This window comes from Acanthochromis polyacanthus, chromosome 3 (genome assembly GCF_021347895.1).
Source record: "Acanthochromis polyacanthus isolate Apoly-LR-REF ecotype Palm Island chromosome 3, KAUST_Apoly_ChrSc, whole genome shotgun sequence".
Classification (NCBI taxonomy): Eukaryota; Metazoa; Chordata; class Actinopteri; family Pomacentridae; genus Acanthochromis; species Acanthochromis polyacanthus.
Window position 1 is genome coordinate 11,970,528 of NC_067115.1, and position 9,879 is coordinate 11,980,406.

The following is a 9,879-nucleotide window of genomic DNA, read 5'->3' on the forward strand; positions in this document are numbered from 1 at the left end:
GTGTGGCGCCCTGACACGCTTGTCTTCACCAGCCTTATTAGTGCAGCCGGTTCAGAGGAGGAACTAGGTGAGAATCAGTGTTTCTGCCAGGGTTGTTTAGCCTGATGCACCATAGCTTGTCCTGCTGCTCTGCCCTGAGCAATGTTTAATTCATGTTTTTTGTAAAAGCTGGATGCACAAAGTCTAGGAGCCATTAGTGTCGTCCCCGTGTCTCTCCTCAGCGTCATCCCTCCATTTTCACTTCTTCTCCTTTCAGTCATTCTCTCGATATGCCGACTTTCCTCCTCTGTTCTTTATTTCTTTCAGTCCTTGTTTTACTTGATTCTCCTTACTTGCTCAGGACATTTCATCCACTCCATTTTTCTCTGCCACCCTTCTCCTTTCACCCCACATATCTCCAACATGCTTTTCCATCCTGCACCTACTCTCATTCATACCCTGGTGCCATCTTTCTCCTTCCAATGAAACACAACACATAAAAATATCTATCTCGCTCGCTAGAACTTTTAGACCATGCTGAATTATTCATATCTACGTATCTGCGCCACATCGCCTGACCTCGAGAAAAGTGCTTTTATTTTCAACCCCTAGTAATGAAATCTGGATGGCCCTTTTTTATTCTCCCTGGCATGACCATCTCACTGAGGTGAGCTTAATGGAGCAGTGATCAGAAGCTGGTGGAAGCTTCCAGGAGGCAAGAGCATGGATATCAAGTCTTCTTTATACGGCGAGGAAGAAATAGTAGTATGTTTTGGTAGAGTAAAGAAGTGAGGGTTGCAAGATTGACAGCAAAACGTATGATTTTCAAGGAAGTTTACTGCTGCTGTATCCAAGAAATCGCTCTCCCTGAAGAACAGCCTGTCCTGCAAATGGCTGCTGTTATAGGGTTAGGGTTACACAAAAGAAACGTGTCCTATTAGTTCACTTCATGTCCTTTAGTTTATCAAATTAGGTTCAAATGTGATAAAGATGAAATGTAATAGTTTAGGCCAGCATGAATCTGATTGTAACGTTCACACTGCTAGAAAGGCCGATAAGACCCTTTATGACTATTTGCTTGGTGTCATAAAGTGAAGTGGGCTGTTTGATTAATACAAGCAGCTGGTCGGCTCCAGCTTCAGCACATTCTGATGTTGCATATAACTTACAGAGGTGGTAATAGGCCGGTTTATATACTAAAATGTTGCGTTTGATATGCACGCTGTGTAAATGTGGGTAATGCTTTTGTTTTCACCAAGATGCTATCTGCTAATGTGGTTTATAAAAATGTGTAAAACTGGTTTGTTTCCTCATTCAAAAAAACGTAAAAATCTTGCTCAGATTTACGCTGCAGGGATGGATTATACTGAGACTTCACCCATTCAATCAGTACATCAGCTCAGCAGTTTTTCTTTTACATGCATTTTTTTCAGCAGTCTTGCCAGTGAAACAAACCAGTTAAGGTTTAAGCTCCGTTGAATTTACCTCAGGATTAATAAAGTATCTATCTATCTATCTATCTATCTATCTATCTATCTATCTATCTATCTATCTATCTATCTATCTATCTATCTATCTATCTATCTATCTATCTATCTATCTATCTATCTATCTATCTATCTATCTATCTATCTATCTATCTATCTATCTATCTATCTATCTATCTATCTATCTATCTATCTATCTATCTATCTACAAATACTGTTGCACCTTGACTGTTTTTGCTGTAACTCATCCAGATTTCCACAACAGTTTCAACGACACGATCTAAAAATCTGTTATGAGTGAACTGACAGCCATCAACGTTCAGCTTGATCAGATCTGCCGCTCCAGTCAGAGGCCATCAGTGGTCAAAGTTTTCTCCTCGGCAGGATCCATTGTCTCTATTTACAGTCCATCCTCTTTAAACTGCATTGTTGATCTTGGCCTAGGTCACGGTGGCTTGGCATGAAGGTGGGGTGGGGTGAGGACGCAGAGGAGGAAGCTTCCTCTGGGTGTCTCCAGTGCCAGCTTCCTCTTATTTAGCATTTGACCCTGCTCTTGGCTTTACTGCTCAATGCAGCAGCCTTATTTTCAGCACATAGCCAATATTAAGAGCGAAGTTCCGTCGCTGCTCTTCAACAGAAGCTTAGAAATACTGTAAACAAACACACCTAATCTACGTGAGGCCAAAGGTTTGGAGGTTCATTTTTATGTCAATCCTTTTCTCCATTTTCAACAGGTGATTTAAAAATACAGCAGTTTGAATTGAGAAAGAAGTCAGTTTGTTATAAACTGACTTCTTTCTCAATAAAACGTGTGTTTGGTTGCAATGGAAACAGATAGGTCAGCTGCCCTCTTGTATATCGGATAAGTATGTGCTTACTGTATTATTAAACCACGCTTGCTGCCACCATTGCAAACATTTTTGCTGTTAAATCAACCCAGACTTGGTTTTAAAAGGACTTGACTCACGGACTTGAACACCTGGTGCTTATATGATCGTATTTTCTGTTTCTGCAGACCCTTTGTTGAGTTGTGGTCTATGTCATGTAAAAATAACATTTTAAGAATAGACTGTAGGAAGTTCTTTCCTTCCTTCTTAATTCAAATAGTGTGGGCCAAAGTGAATGAAATGAAAAGGGACGTTACTCATAATCAGGCATTTCTTAGCTGTAAATACTTCAGTTGCAGTGTAAATAAGAAGTCCATGGAAACTGAGTTTACAATCAATTGAAATGTCAGTATTAATCATAGGTTTGGTCGCTAAATCAGGGGGGAAGGACACTGATTGTTCCTAATGACCGTGCATGGAAGAAAATTCAGCAAACTGATGTGATGAAATGCTGGTTACTGCTTTAGTGATGGCTCAGTTGCAGCCACTGATGTAAAGCCTTTACTTAAGAGTGATCTTTGCTTCTATTTCAAAGTAAAAACAAAATAATACAAGCAACAAACTTTTAAGTTAAGTGTTTGCTTAGAATGAGAGATGCTATTTTAATAAGCTATTTACTTGGAATCTATAAAAACAACTGGTTGTGTCTTCATCAAACGACAAAGGGTCTGCCAGCAGAAGCAATCTTCTTGTTGAATGAAGGATTATCAGCTTAATGCACACACCTACACACACACATCTGTTCATTTGTTTGATTAAGGAAGCAATAATTTGATTGACTCGGCCCACATGCACCTATAGTTCTATATGCAGCAAGGTTAGTGCATCGTTGTGTAGCTTTATACGCACCTGGGTGTGCAGCAGACCTACATAAGGATGATTTACCTCAGCAGCAAGGACCATATTTCACACCGGAGTCAAAAGTGAGCACAAAAACACACATACTCATGCTTTGTGCTGGTTTTGCAGAACTAATATCCGCCAGGGGAGTTAAATGTCATATGGTCATGTGGTACAGTAATGGGTTAGCTCATGCTTACCGTCGCTAGTTTTGGAGCAAAATTATATATAAAACCCAGCACAGTGGTCTAAAAGTCTCCCCTCTTGCGTGGCTCATCATATTTTTCACATGCACACACACAATCTTGCAAATCACTGAGCTCCGCAGGTCTTTGGGTGAGGCGACTGCAAGTCAGGGATTGTAAACTGATGGGTATAAATCTAAAGTAAGTGTGGCAGCTCACCAGTTTGGCAACAGTTTGACTGTTACAGCTTGTGATTGCGAGGGAAGGAGTATCTGACACTCACACGTACTCGAGCCATAGGCAAGAGGAATACTTAAACCGGCTCAAGCCTCTGTTAGTACATCCTAAGTGCTGTCTAAGAGCATCGCACTCGTTACCGTCTGTAGGGCTGGATATCTTTTATTCATCGATGTGGCGGCTAAAGAGGAAGGGGAGTATAATTAGAGCTCAAATGCACTGTCAACACTGGGGATGTTTTTACATGTGTTGGATATTCAAAGCGAACTGAAAAGCCAAAATTAAAAACCGGGGCTGCCAAGTACAGTGCATCCCGGCTGTGAAATATCTGAATGGAAGAGACTTTTAAATATTCAAATTTTGCTCTGACTTTTGTTTGTAGAACAGAAAAAAATTGGGCATCCAGCCTGCATTTGGAATGTCTTTCTCAGTGGAGTGTGTCTGAGCTAGTGTCCTTTTTGGTCATCTCCAGGCAGCATCACACACAGACACACACACAGACACACACACACACACACACACACACACACACACACACATGCTGACACACAGGCTGATCAAGTACTGTGTGCTGCTAGAAGTGGGTTATCCAGTGGGACAAGCTGACTTTAGCCATCATGCTTAGTGGGCGATATCTAGTGGAGCCACAAAGGAACAGAAAATATAATATGGCAGGGTCATCTGGGAGAGTCCTGTTGTCGCACTGGCACAACTTTAGACACACCAGCATACAGCTTTTGTCCTGTTCATAATTACAGTCTCCAGCTCTATCAACTATTTGCTTTTCTTGTACATGGTCGGCAGCTTTGTAGTTCCACAGCAGTGATTGGAAACTGTTAAATTAGTTCACAGAACAGCTCAACATACAGGTACATGCTCGCAAACCGAGAGGAATTCAACACCAAAGGATTGTATCTGGCACACAGCTTGTTCCATGTCTTAGTTATTTGGGCGTGTAGCGTGAAAAAGGACAGATAATTGGGTTTATCACCGGCGTATTTTTAGTTCCCATTTCTCCACACACAATTTACAAAAGAATGAAGAAGGGGGGGGGGGAGCACATGAGCAGAAATAGAGAGAGAGAGAGAGAGAGAGAGAGAGAGAGAGAGGATGGATGGAGGAGGGGAAGAAAAAGAAGACGAATGGAGGTTAATAAATGGAAGAGGAAGAGACGGGATGGAAAAGAAAGAAGGAACGGGCCACAAAGATGGAATCTGGCATGTGTCCAGGTCTGGTGGAGTGTGTGTAAAAGGAGCGGTGGTGTTTCCACCTTCGGGCACTAGTGCGAGGAGACAGAGCAGAACGAGCCCTCTGGATGACTCCAGGGGGTCCTGACAAACCCTTCTTATTTAAGAGAGCAACCTTAGGAAACTTCCACAAACGCAGGGAGCCAGATTTTCCCCCCATGATGCAGACCTCGCTTAATACTGGCAAACATCACAGGGCATGAGAATGCAAATCTGCTGGTTGCTGTGTGGTTTGAGGCGTCGCATTAGAAGTGAGATGAAGAAACTGTTAAGAGTCAATGCAGAATTTCTAATAAGTGTGACTTCGAGTGACGGAGAAAAAGAAAAGAGAAATATCGAATCGCAAGTAGAAATAGAGCTCTTATCTGAGTGAACAGCTTGGCTAGAGATTTGTGCTCAAGTTAAGGTGATTAAGAAACATTTGACATTTTGAGAAATGCATGTTTGCTTCCTTGCTGAGCTTTAGATAAGAAGACTGAACTTGTCCATTAAATATGAAGCCGCAGGTAGAAGCTGCGTAGCTCAGCACAATGGCTGCAAACGGGGAAACCAGGTAGCTTGACTGTGTAAGAAGCTCACTAATTATTATGTTTTATCTGTTTTGCTCAATCTCTACACCAAAAAAGTGTCACTCCATCATATGACAGGAGAATGTGTACCCTCAAATTAAACCAGGCTTGCTGTTTCGACAGTTGTTCCCAGTCTTCAGATTACAGACATGGGAATGGCATTACTTTCTCATCTCAGTTTAACAAGGAAGCTAAAACGTGCATATATTGAACCAGTCATTTAAGGAAAATTAACATTTCTGCACTAGTTCATTTACCACAGTTTGAGTCCACCACCATCTATATACCAAAAGCTGTAGTTTTCATCCAACAAACTGCTCGCATTTCCAAATTTTGAGAGCTGTGGTGAAGTTTCATGACAGTGTGCTTGACACTGGCTGACAGTTGTGGCTGTCGTGAGAAAATGTACTTACTCACCACATTTACTGTGTCCCTTAACAAATGGACAAAAGGCTCAGAGTGTGTGTGTGTGTGCTGAACAAAAGAATGCTGATCTGAAAAGCTGGGCTCACTTAAGTTAACTCTGCTGTTGGCCGGCGAAGGCCAGCTCTGCTCACAGAGATGGGATACGGTGAGGGAGAATAGTGGTTGGTGGAGAGTAGCACGGACAGAAGAGATGGAAACAGCTCAGTTAAAAACCGCTGTCCTGGAAAAGTGCTGCTCTGTTCAAACAGTGGCACCATTCCGAAGTCAGAATCAATCAACTAATGTCAGTCAAAGCAAAGGGTGGCTATTTTGAAGAATCTAAAATATAAAACATGTTTTGAATTATTTCACAATTTTTTGTTTACTACACAGTTCCATATGTGTTCATTCATAGTTTTGATGCCTTCAGTGAGAATCTACAATGTAAATGGTCATGAAAACAAAGAAAAATCATTAAATGAGAAGGTGTGTCCAAACTTTTAAACAGTAGTGTACGTGCCCAAGCGAAAGGTCTGCTTTTGGCCTAGATGGCTTCTCATATCTTCAGCCACAACCACTAAAGTTATTTCTGGAGAATAAACGCAACATTATCTGAAAAGAAGGCATTAGAGTTGGGGGTTGTGAAGCAGCCAGTGGCACAGGAAACACTGCAGGGTTAGAGGGAAGATTGGATTCCACAAAATATCACCAAAGCCTGAATTAAAATGTCATGCAAGAAAATGAAAAGAGGCTGACTTGTACGTCAAAACCCAGCATGAACTAGATGTCTGTGTGGATTCTCAGTCATCCAGGTCATGTTAGTCCTATAGGAGCTTCAGAAAAAAGCAGCTGGACTGCTCTTTTAGGTCCTTGAAGGCTCATCCAAAAGGCTTCTTCAGTTCTGAAGTTGCTTTTTACTTAAGATCCAAGGACCACCATAAATTACTTCAAGAAACACACGCTCAATCTTTGAAACGCCCACTCGAAGTCCCTTGAATTAAGGTTGTCACTGAGTGCTGTGTTTTATCTTTAACTCTTATCTTGTTTTGATAAATGTTAAATTCTAATCACACCACAGAGTTACCAAAGTACTTTAAGTGTAATGCAATAAATAGTTTGATAAATGTTTATCTATTCATGAGCAAAATGCCATCTGTAAATTCTAGTACACTGCATGTTTTGCAGTTGCAGCGTTTTGGAGTTCTCTATTATTTACTAACTGAACGTTACATTACACAGTCTGATACTGGAGTATGACAGCTGGCCTGCTTCGTTCTCATCTGTCTTTTCCCCCAGACGCGCCAACACACATCTGTCACGTTCATGCTCTAGTCAACCTCATATTGATATTACACACACACACGCACACAAACCGGAGGGGGTACAGTAAATATGTGTTTTGTCGATAACTGTCCACACCAGCGGAGGCTCATAGTATTTTTGCTGATGTGCTGACTTCAGGAATCAGCGCTTCACTTTTGCTGAGATAAAGGATTTGGGTCAGTTAAATCTTATCATAGTCTATTAGGTGTGTGTGTTCATTCATGCAACAGAACATTAAATGTAACAGTGTGCTCTGTCTTCAGAGGCCGCTGACAGCGAGATGGTGGTGTTATTTTCACCTGAAATTACCTTTTAGTTGGCAGATGGAGTTCACAAAATTGGGCACATTCACTCACAAAACACACACACACACACACACACACACACACACACACACACACACACACACACACACACACACACACACACACACACACACACACACACACACACACACACACACATGTTTGTACTTCTATCTTAGTGAGGACATCCATAGGCGTAATGCATTTCCTAGAGCCTTACCCTAACCTTAACTATCACAACTGATTGCCTAAACTTAATCCTTACCCTAACCCTAACCAAACCTCAATTCATACCTGTTCTCTAAAAACAAGTCTTCACCCTCAAACATGGCTGTTTCAAAGTGAGGACCGGCCAAAATGTCCTCACTTTGTAAAAATGTCCTCACTTTGATAGTTAAATGCAGAAAATGGTACTCACCATGTAGCAAGTACAAGAACACACACACACACACACACACACACACACACACACACACACACACACACACACACACACACACACACACACACACACATATTTAGCGGAACAAAAGTGCATTAGTGCCGTCGAGCACATTTCCTCTTTTGTCAGGCTGAAGAAGGAGATACACTGTGATGCAGAACAACCAGAATGTCCATTAACAGAATGTGACCCTGCGTGTAGATTTAACCTTTTTCCACTTGAGGTAGATCCACTGGCCAGATCTCAGGCTTAAAAACATTTTAACTCAAGTGCATTTAAGTGTGTGTGTGTCTGTACTTACACACTAAAGAAGTATGCATGAAATGTCACTGATTCATTTTATCTCACCAGTAATACAGCTGAACAATAATCACATTTTCAGCAGAATAAATGCATGTCATCTGAATATGTATTTTTCAGGCAGAGCAACACGCACAGCTGCTGTCCTCTGATGCTGTTTGATCAAAACAAGAAGAAACCAGATTTGGGAAAAGTTCATCCAGATAAAACACATCACAAGTGACACATTAGTGTCACTGAACCAACTTTTGAAAAGTATAAAAATACTTGGACCACTTTCTGCCAACCTTGTCTGCCCCCTTCTGAGTACTGAGCACCTTCTTTTATGCTACACTGTCAGCTTCAGTGTTCGCAGAATGTCAGTTATCCCATCCACAAAAGCAATAAAATGCTCTTTCTATCTTTCTATGAGAGTGGTTCTATTACATTTACCCTCAAGTGCAGAACTGCTGCTGTCAGGGTTCAGCTCAGAAAAAATCTGGATTGACAACTGAAACTTGTTCTATGAAGTACAAACTCTGATATGATATGAAAGGTTTTAAAAACACTTCTGGTTGTAAAATGACATTTGGACGTATATTCACAACTTGTGGTTGTATGTCACCTTTCTTTAGCCTGTAGGAAAATGTATGAGAGATTAAAGTGTTTTTTTTTGTAGCTGTGAGGGCATTTTGAGAAGATGTAATTTGTAATTTGCATAAATTACTTAAAGTGCTAGCTGCTTTGCACTACAAAATATATGCAATGTGTTGCCCAAGCACTTTAGGAAGGCAAAAAAGGAAAAGGTGTTTGTATGAGTTATGATGTGAAAGGTGGGGTGAAAAGTTCGCACTTACAGAAACCACATTTTTAGATAGAAGGCTTTTTTAGTGTTGCACTCTGCTGTTTGCATGAAAAGTGACCGAAATAGTTGTGCAAGGAATACAAAAGAAAGCTTTGAGAGAAATTCAAACCTCTCGTAGTTGGATACTCACAGGGCGAAGCAGGTGAGGAAGTTCCCAAAAGTTACAATTAGAATAATTGGACACGGCCTTCTGTAACTCCATGCCAGAAAGGTCTGAAGAAAGATGGTTTCTGAAGCTATTTGACTAGCATTTCTGAAGGAATACACTGGTGCCTTAGACACAGTCTCTTTACTTGAAGGCCATGAAAATTTCAGCTTCTTATTCTTACCCGTATGCAGAATACACAGACACAGGTTGACGGTGATTAAGGGTAGTTTTTTGTAAATGCTTAGAAGGCGGGGAGAAGAGGGATGACTGGTAGGGGACAGAGCTGGCAGGCGGAGAGCTGAGGATGGCAGATGGCAGAGAACGCCGCTGGCTGAGCTTGGCGTGGAGGGTTAATGGTGACACAGGCTGAGGTGGAATGTTAGCTTGAGGGGTGAATAGGGGGATGTGAGGTGAGCAGAAAGCTGGAGGGCAGGAGGAAGGTGGCTGGTTATGGCAGAGAGCGAGGCAGGAAGGAGGAATGAGGTTGCACCGAGGAGGAAAGCAGAGGAGCTGAGCAGGGCAGGTAGTGAATAGAGGCATGGGAACACAAGTACAAGACAAAAGCATGGACAAACAAACTAGCAAATGAGGCCGTAGCATCAGTACTCTGAGGCTGAGCGAATGATCTGGCAAAGGGTAGTAGGAGAGCTCAATTAAATATAGTGCAGGTAATGAGTTGAT